Source organism: Cyanistes caeruleus, chromosome 9 (assembly GCF_971803275.1).
Source record: "Cyanistes caeruleus chromosome 9, bCyaCae1.hap1.1, whole genome shotgun sequence".
Classification (NCBI taxonomy): Eukaryota; Metazoa; Chordata; class Aves; order Passeriformes; family Paridae; genus Cyanistes; species Cyanistes caeruleus.
Genome location: NC_141709.1, coordinates 22,125,115 through 22,134,426, shown reverse-complemented (window position 1 = coordinate 22,134,426; position 9,312 = coordinate 22,125,115).

The following is a 9,312-nucleotide window of genomic DNA, read 5'->3' as shown; positions in this document are numbered from 1 at the left end:
CTAGTAGTGTTAAGCCAAATAAAATATATGCAATTTAAAAAAAAAAAAATAGAAGAAAAAAAAGAAAAAAGAAAAAAGAATAAAAAGAAGAAAGAAAAATGAAACAAAGAAAAAAGATAAAAAGAAAAATGAAGAGAAAAAGGAATAAAAGATTAAAAGGAAAAAGAAAACATTACTGTATAAAGCCCTAATGAGTAAAATGTTCTGCATGGTTAATTTTTTGCTAAAAATCTAAATACAATCCAAAGTGACTGTAAAGTTTTCTCAACCTGACTTCTACTTCAGGTTGTTGGTAGATTTTATTTCTATATCATTTGGAGCATCTCGTTAGAATTTTAAAGCCTTAATGAGGACAACAGAAGCCTTATCTTTTGGGGTTCTTGATTGAATAGAGCTCAGTATTTTGCACAGCTGAATGCCAGCATCCATTTTGTTATCACTAGGGAAAGGTGACATTACAGTCATTTGAAAATGTTTTCTACATTCATGTGTTTATTTGTGCATTCTATTGCTGTTTGATTTGTGAGAATTTTCGTTGCATATTTTTTTGAAAAAATTTTTTGAATATATTTTAAGTAGAATTGGGGGTGGGAAGGAAGAGGGTTTGCCTTTAACCATAGGCAAACTTGGTCCTTATCTCTAGAATTCCAGACAATGAACATTAAATGTTGATTTGTAGCCCAGTGTCTTGTCACATGATATCAGTTTGACACATATAGAAAAGATCCATCAATTTTAATATAGGCTTGCCTCTCCCTTGGGTTAAACAACCCATAAAACTCTCTGTAGTAGAAAGAGGTAATGATGTTCAATAATTACTATTTTAGAACCATATTTAAGTATTATAATACTCAATTTTGTATCTCTTGGTGCAGGAAAGCTAAATCTATGCAGCAGATAAATGGGTGAGTAGAAGTCACTTGTATAACTCGATACATCTTTAGGCTATTCACCAACAGCAATATAATCTTTGAGGCTGAGTAGAGGTTCCAAATGAAGTTGGGAATACAGGCAAGACTTTTTTTCTCCAGTATATTGAAAGTAGCTTGTAGATATTCATGCAAAGTGAAGCAATGCTATTGACAACTGCCTAGATGTACCTAAATGTAAGAAAACCTAAGATAAATGTAACCACATCAAAGAAAAGAAATGCCTGTCATCTATAAAGACATTCCTAGATTGGGTTACAAGACTTTTTTTAAAAACTGTCAGATGCTACACAGTCAGATCAGAAACTGGTCATTAGGCAGTACACAACTGCACCACACCAAAACTGCTCATCAAAGCTTCTTACCAGTGAAATTAATAAAATTATGTGTTTACTTACTGTGTACCTTACTTGATAAGAAAAAATAATAACTTGTTTAAATCAGATAGATCAAATGTCCAGTAAGTGTCTACAGGTAAAAATAATATACATTATTTCTGAATAAATAAAATTCCAGGAAACTGTTCATTTACACTCCAGAACTTGAAAAGGAGTTTGAGTAAATTATTCAGTGTGAATTATTTGTTCAGCTCTCTTCATTATGCCTTTGGTTTGCTTGATTACTACTAAACAGATTTTGCTAGAATAAGATATTTTCAGGGCCTGAATTAGAGTTATGAAGGTGACCTTCTCTCACACCATCAAAATTAAGATGTTCTGAATTATCAATTCCAAATCCTCTATCTCTTTGTTAAGATCTTATTATACTTTTATTTAATCATAAAAAAAATGTTTAGGTTCTTTTTCCTTTGTTAGTATATCACATATACAATGCAAGCAGTCAGCAGTCATAAGAACCTATAAAATATTACATCAATGAAGCAATAGTTGAGGAAAATACTGTCTAAAAAATACACTTCAGTTTTAGCTTCCAGTTAAAGTGAAAAATTTCCCAATGGAAACAAAAATCTTTTTTAATTCTTAATTTTCTGAGTGTAATGTAAAGATTTCTCTTAACATGTTCAAATTCTAAATACGTTCAGGTTTCATGTTTAGCTAAAAGTACATATTAGTTGGCTCTGAATATTTTTATGGGATTTGACTTTACAACACCACTATTTCTCATTTTTTAAAAGATAATTTCTTCATCTAGAAGAAATCTTGTTTCTTCCAATTTAATAAATCTGTTGGGAATTTTAAAAAAGTACATGAAGTTTGGGGAGGGTATAAAACCACATCCTGTATTATTTACCACTAAACTTATTTAAACTCATTTTAAACCCGAGATAGTCCAGACCTGCTTGGTGGACTTTTAAGGCTGACAGGGTTTGAGTTCAACCAAACATTAAAAAAAAAGCTAAAAAATCAACCTGCTAGGTGTTTGTCCTAAAATATCCTTTCTGTTTATATATAACACAACAGGAGAAGACAATATTAGACAGTAAATAGGGATCAAAAAATACTGCTTTTTTAATGGTTTTCTTTTTGAAGATAGATTCATTTCCATCAATTCCTCAGTCAGCCTGCAGAATTGTAGCTTCTAGGATTTAGTAAGCCACTGAAATCCTGTCTAGTGCAGGTGTACAGCATCTTATGAAAGAGACAGAGGGCAAGCCATCAGTTCTGAATTTTACAGGCCCTTCTAAACATCTAATGGTTGAGGAAGACAGATAAAACAACCTGTAAAAAAAGAATAACATTAAAAAGAATAGGAGTTTTTTTTCAAGTTTCCAAGTCTTTATACCCTTTAGCTTTTATATATTTAAATAAATATATCAGGATGCTGTCATTTGAATTAGTAACTTGATTTCTGCTTATAGGTGATAATATCTATTACTTTTAAAAGCAATAGTGATGGGCACATACTTGGTTAGCAGTTGAACAAATAAGCACATTGATGTAGTGGTTATTGTTTAGAGTTTGCTCTTGGTCACTGCTGATCCTGTAACTGGTGATACAAATGTGCCAAAGTGGACATGGCAGCAGCTGGAGGAAGTGCCCCAGAGGAGAAGGCGACGTCCTGAGCTAAGCCAGGCGCAGAACGAGACCCCCATTGGCGAGATAAAGAAACCACCACCTGAGAAAGATAAGTTGAAGGATTAGTAAAATAAGTGTGCTCGCCTAACTGCTTTGGGAGGTGCTGGCAATCAGCATTAACTTAGTCATGGCTGTTTCCTGAGGGCTGCTCAAGTTGGGCTGCTCCTTCTGGACTCTGAAGGTGGTGAAGATTGACTGAGCCGCTGCGTGCGGGCTGGCTGTGCTCCTGCTTCCTGCTCTGGGCAATGCTGGCTGCACACCATCCCTGCCACTAATCCAGGGATGTACCTTGTCTCCTTAGTAATCAAGGAAAGATGTATATGCATTTGTGTGCCTCAGGTATGTACTGTACAAGAATGTGTTCGTTTTGTTTGCTGAGAGTGCTAGAGTTAAAATATGTATATATTCATTTTCTGCCTCTAGTTTTGTGTCAGTGGGGTTTTTTTTGGTGTTTCCTTGGGGTTTTGGGTGGGTTTTCTTTAGGTTCTTTTGCATTTTTGGTTATTTATTTGGTTTGTTTTTGGTGGGTAGGCGGAGTGTGCTTTTTCTCTCAATAAAGATTTTGTAGAAGTGTTAACAAAGCTTCTGTCAGCTACTGACTGAGTCTGTGTTTTACATTCTGTTTCCAACTTGGCATAAATCCTAAAATTAATAAAATGATGTGGCGCTTCTCTTGGTAATTAAAGAAAGATGATTATTCTACAATAATAATCCTCTTAAATAGTGAGGCATATAAACAATGGAAAGATAATTCTTTGCTCAGCAACGTAATATATTGGTAAATAAAAAAAACAGATTACTTTTGAGTTGGTAAACAAGTAATCCTGTTTGTTTCAGTCAGAATAATGAATCTCTATTTGTGTAACAAATGTGCATTTGGTTTGTGACCCTGAAGATATAAGGTAGAATTTGGATAGTCCATGTGTTCAGAAATAACTGCTTTTTATCAACTGGCTGATTCTGAGCCTGAAGCATACATCACAGCTAAGGATAAAAATCTATTTCATCCTCATGACTTTATATATTCTGATAAATACTAAACAAATAAAGGTGTAAAATTCTCTCTTTTTAATTTTTTTTTTAATCCCAAAACTTAGAGCTAAGTTGTCTGTGCTATAAATATTATACAGATCACAAACACTTTCTGCAAGTGTGTTTGATGCTTGCTTCTTTTATCTTGGAAGAGCAGAGCAGGTTCCTAAACATAGGCAAAATTATTTCTAGCACAGAGGCATTCAGCCCTAGGCAAGAATACTTCCCAGGTGTAAACAGCTATCTTCTGAGAGGGGAGAGGATGGGAGAAGAATGGGAGCAGCCCCTTTGGTGCATGATGTGGGCATTTTGCTAACTGAGAGGGGACCAGAGGGCTTACTTAGCTGGTGCTCCACACTGGGCTAACAGCAGCAGTGTGGGCTGTGGAGCCCAGTCTCTCCCAGCACAATGAAATCAGCTCCAGGAGCAGCATGTCCTGGATAGCTGGATACCTGCCTGGGTAGCTGGGTGAGCAGAGAGCCAAACGTGCCCTAGAAACCTGTGTGACATGGGCCCAACCCAGAATGCAGACCACAGGACCTGGATTCCTTAGCTGTGGTTGATGTTTGGGTTTAGGTGTTTTAAATGTATTATAATACTAATCTATTCCATTACCATGCCCATAATACTTCGACAAATTAGCTAGAAATACAAGTTAATGTGGCAAAACATCATATAAATAAGCCTACGTCTCGCATTGCTAAAAACCAGAACACAATTTTTCCCAAAAATGTTTGCTTCATGTGTAAATAGGATGACTCAAGCTAAGAAGAAAGGTAAAACTGATGGGTAATGGCCACATGTGTGTCAGCTGTGGGAGTGCTGTTGCAGTTTTCATCTGAGAAATATCTGTAAAGTTGATTCACAGTGCAGCTGATGTAGCAGTGAGCTCTACTGTGAAACTGAGAATAAAATTAGCCTCAATCTAGCATTGTCTGTTTAGGCTTCAACATTTTTCCTTTTCAAAGCAAAAAAGTAAAAATCACTGCTAGATTCCTGCAACCCTTTCCTGAAAAGTGAAAAAAAGAAGTACAGCAGGGGGGAGCCAACCCAAATTGTCACCTGGAAACCCTGAGTTACATATTTATCACTTTCATATCAAATCCTTTCTCCTTTGACATACCACAGATTACTGGTTTTGGAGCAAATGATTGTGTTTGTCCTATCCATTCTTGGATGAAATCACAGTTAGGTTTTATTCATACCAGTTTAGAATATGTTAGGGTTTTATGCATATGTTATTCAAAGAAGCTCAGTAAGGTTTACAAAAAGCAAGAGTTCTGCTTTTGGAAAGCTCCACAGCTGGGCTTCTGCATGCTGCAAATCATTGCTATACCTCCTCCTTGTCTCTTTGCCACTCTTGCAACAGAGGTTTCTCTGACAATTTGTATGTGTTTTGAATGTGGACATACTGTCTCTTGACAGGACTTATTTAATCCAATTTCTGATGCTATTATCACTGACAGCTTTTAGGGGAGCAGCTGTAGTTTTGATTTATGTCCTCAAAGAATTTGTTCTGTCAAAGAACATTTCCAAATATGTTGGGACACATAAATCCTTCTCAAAAGGGATCCCTTCCTTATGAAATATAAAATGATAGGATCAAGGGATTGCAAGTGTTTGACATATTTATCATTTAAAACTATGTATAACCCTTTGGGTTCTTAAATACACTTTTGTCTATTACAGTCGGTATTAAATCAAAAATCCTTGAAGATAAAGTTAAGAATGGTAAATAAGGACAACTTCTCAGGTGTGCCTCTCAGAGTGAAATTATATTGATCAATTTGACTTCAGTAGTTCAGTTCTATATCTGGATCCTGGAAAAGAATATATTGGGATTAAATATTTCCATTGAGGATTATGTTATGTGAATTGCAGACTTAGCAACTAGTGCTTATATAATTAAGTATGTAAATTTTGCAGTTATATTCCATTTTCTAGTGCATCAGAGGCAGTTCTTAGATAATGAAAATAGAATTGTCTTAATAGGATATGTCACCTGCAACTCTCTCTGACCACTTTCCACACACCTCTTGAAAGAAGTAATCACAAATTTTTGAGGTAGTGTAACTTATGGGCTAATGTAGGGAGGCCTTGAAAATAAGTTATTTTTCTTGTAAAAATCCTTCTAACAAGGTGTAACTATTATGGTGCTATAAATCAAAACTGAGATTGTGTGAAGCGTTACTCTAGAGGTTTTATTGTATAGTGGTTACCACTGATGGTGCCTAAAAAAATTATCATTTTAATGTTTTTTAGGAATAACAACCTCCAAATATATGACCTTATTTCAATTTTTCTTTTCCCTGGGCAAAAAATGCACAAACAATACTAAGTGGCTTTGTTCAATTGATCTAGAACCGAATGGGAACAATTTAAGAAATTATTTTCTTACCTTTCAAATAAAGGATAGTTTAGAGACCTATTGGTCACACATCTGACCTCACTTGCATTAGCTTACAACTGCAATCGATTGAGTTACTCTGGATTTATGGTAGTACAACAGGGAGTATATTTAACAGTAATAGGCAGGGTTGCCTGGGTTCTGGAAGACAGAGCCTAGCTTTTAACTGCCTGTTCCTGCAGCCCTGAAGAAAACATCTTCACTGTCTCAAAACCTTTTGTTTTCTTTTTTCTTTCCTTTTTCTTCAAAATAAGTAAATAAATATCTCAAATGGCTGAGTATTAAAACTTTGTTTAATCAAACTACAAGGCTACTCAAAGTAAATTGTGTTAATAGTTTCGGTAACTTTTTGACCCTGTAAATTTTTTGGGTACATTCAAGTTCTTATCTTCTGCTTCAGCTGCGAGTGAAATCCAAGATATCAGTTTGCAGAGCTGGATGTGATGCAGTTTTGGATGTGCTTCTTCAATGAACTTGGTCTTAACAGAGACTACTAAGAGAAAATTTGACTTGAACCTTTCTATGTAGAAAAACTGTCTGCTCTCAGCTTGGATGGGTGAAGTTTTCGATGAGTAAAAAAAGGCCTTGATAGCTGTGCCCAGAGAGTTGTGGTGAGCTTAATTCCATATGATCAGCTTAATTCAGCTGGCAGCTACTTGCTAGTGGCTCAGTTTTGGGGTCAGTCCTGTTTAACATGTTTCCTGGTGATTTGAACACGGATATGTTTGCACCAAGCTGGATAGAGCATTGATCTGCTCGAGGCTGGGAAGGCTCTGCAGGGAGACTCCATCAGTGGGCTGAGGACAGCTGCAGGTGGTTCAACAAGATGAAGTGTCAGCTCCTGTGCTTAGGTAGCAGCAACCCCATGCTACAGGCTTGGAGAGGAGAGACCTGAGAGCTGTTCAGCAGAAAAGAACATGGGGGTGCTGGTTGACAGCCAGCTTAGCATACACCCAGGGGGCCAAGAGGGCCGATGGCATCCTGGCCTGGATCAGCAGTCGTGTGACCAGCAGGACCAGGGCAGTGACTGTCCCCCTGCACTGGGCACTGGTGAGGCTGCACCTCGAGTCCTGTATCCAGCTCTGAGCCCCTTGCTTTAAAAAGGACATTGAGGTGCTGCAGTGTGTCCAGCAAGGTTCATGAAAGGTGCAGGAAACTCCTGAGGAAGGGCTGAGGGAGTTGGGTTTGTTTAGTCTTGAGAGGAGAAGGGGCAAGCTCACTGCTCTCCACAACTCCCTGATAGAAGGTCAGAGTGAGGCTGTTCTACTGTGCCCTGGGTGAGAGGACCAGAGCAAAGGACAGGGGAAATCCATTTTACATAGGGGAAATTTCTTTCACTGTTAGGGTGTCAGGAATTGGAACAGATTGTCCAGGGAGGTTGTGGAATCACCATCCCCAGAGATGTTTAAAAGATATTTGGATATGGCACTGGTTGACAAGGTTTGGGGGTTACAGTGGTAGTGCTGGGATGACACTTGGACTTGATGGTCTTAAAGGTGTCTTTGCACCTTGATGATTCTGTGACTCCTGAAGCACAATGCTATTTTTTATCATTATTAAATTTTCTTTTTCTCAAGTCTTGGTGTCAGTAATATGGCTGAGCTAGTCTGTCTACTGTATAATCAAGGCTTCAGTTATCTCATGAAATTGGAAATGCAGTTAATAGACATAGGAAAACAAATCATTTCAGTATTTAGTACATAGTTCACCAAATACAATACCATCATAAGACCCATAAGCCAATACATCATTCTAAAATGTAATTTTGACTATTATCTAAAAAGAATTTTTTCCCTCTTAAGAAATTACCCTGGGTCAATACGAAAAAAATAACCAGTGTGCTGAAGACACAGGTTCTGACTTGCTGGAACTTGTTTCATTCTGAATGTCTCTATACAAGGTTGCTGGATAGCAGCTGCATAACCACTTTATTTTTTATACATTGCAAAAATCTTCTATATTGTCCATAAATTTAGTTGCATTATCAGATCACATACTGGAATAATGAAAAAAATACACATTCTCAAATTAAGAGAGGTTTTTTTTCTCCTTGAAGAAATTATTTTTCCCTGGATGAATGCTCCAGCAGACTTCCCAGTGGTGTCTCCTCAGGCTGCTGTCGCCTGCTAGCACTACTGACCCTGTCAAGAGCTATTGGGAAGTATCATAGATTTCTCTGTCTTCACCTTGTTCAGATCCCCAACAGGAGAAGACTCCTATTCTAGGCTCAGACAATTGTTTGATATCAAACATGTCTCCATCTCAATACTAGAAAAATTAAATTTTTGTGAATTGTCTGTAAAACTTGGCAGCTAATAAAAAGATGCATGCTAAAAGGTGTGGCATGGTTGTACACAAATTCCTGTTCTCAGGGAGATGGAAAGTCTGATCTAAGACATTGCTGTGGAACTCCCTGAAAATCCTTTTATGTAGCAGCCATGTTAAACGTTTTATGTTGTGATAGGTTGTGAAGAGTTCAAGCAAACTTTTAGCTGGTTTATATCACATTGATGGTTCAATGTAAGGAGAAAAAAGCAGTCTGTGCTGGTCCTAGCTATCTTTATTCATCAAAAATTTTTATGTGTGATAATTAATTACTTTTCAGGTACTTTTTATGTCAGGCTCCTGATATGCTTTCCAAAATGATATAAAACTACCATTTAATAGATGGGACTTAACACTGCATGCACTTGGGTATTTTTCTTTACATTTGGCTACCTCTATGTTCATTTGCAGCTGGAGTGCACTGGGGATAACCAGTGCATCTTCTGTTGCAGTTTCTTCTTGAATAAAGCAAGGTCATGTGCTCTGATATGCCTTCTGAAGAGGAAATTGCATCACAGCTGAAAAACCTGGATAGAGTGCTTCAGAAATTTACTGCTGATCCAGGGCTCACAGAATGAACATT